This window comes from Schistocerca americana, chromosome 2, assembly GCF_021461395.2.
Source record: "Schistocerca americana isolate TAMUIC-IGC-003095 chromosome 2, iqSchAmer2.1, whole genome shotgun sequence".
Taxonomy (NCBI): domain Eukaryota; kingdom Metazoa; phylum Arthropoda; class Insecta; order Orthoptera; family Acrididae; genus Schistocerca; species Schistocerca americana.
Window position 1 is genome coordinate 845,645,689 of NC_060120.1, and position 963 is coordinate 845,646,651.

Consider the following 963-nt stretch of genomic DNA (forward strand, 5'->3'; position numbering starts at 1 on the left):
CGGTTAAGTGGGAGATGTGTCTCAGAGCTGGATAGTGACAGATGGTGATGCGAGACTGAATGCGCACTTAGTTTATGTATCAGCCGATAGAGGACAATATTGGATAGGGGGACTGTGATTTTAGTTTCGATTGTGTCCACCAGAGTGCACTAAAGTAATAGAATGTTTTTCATAAACTGTTCTAGTATTTTCATAAAGTGTTATTATGTCTTTTGTGTATGTAAAATGTTATAAATGTGTTTTAGCAGTACGAATGATGCATGAGTGTGGTTTAAGGTTAATATGAAGATAATTGTTTAACGAGTTATGTAATAGGATTTAGTGTGGGAACATTTCGAAGGAGTATGGATATGGACAAAGGGGATTTTTGTAGAATAGATTTGTTAAGTAAGTTTATGGTAAAGGGAAAGTTAATTCAGGTATAAATGACAATAGTAAATAACTTTATGCATAAACACAACTTCAGCATATTAGTTAATTACGTCGGTAAAAAGTGCAGTCGTTAGGTTTACTATTTTGCGATTGTTTATTGAAGAAAAGCGCGGACTGACGCGGGAGAATCTTGTTTTGCTATTGGCTGTTGAGTAAACTGACCAATGGTAAAGCAATATTCTTCGCGCGCCTTTCTCTGCTGGTAGAGGAGACAGAGTGTTCTAGAGAAGTGTGGGAGCCTAGCCATGAAAGAGATCGGACGTGTGTAGTAGTAGCAGTTCCGATGGAAACGATAAGTTGCCGGATCTACCAGTGTTTATTTCATCGAAAGTGTGGTAAAGTGACGGTACAATTATTCCGATGGGCGTGTAGAAATTTCGGGATTTTTAAGTGAATTTTGTGACGAGAAAAGACATATATTCCGCGTGGCGTATTGAGCAGGTCGGTGGTTAAAAAACTGTGACTGCATTTGGTACCGACAGACTTAATATTTGGCGAGCATTCTCAATCAAAAACAATCAGTATTTTTGT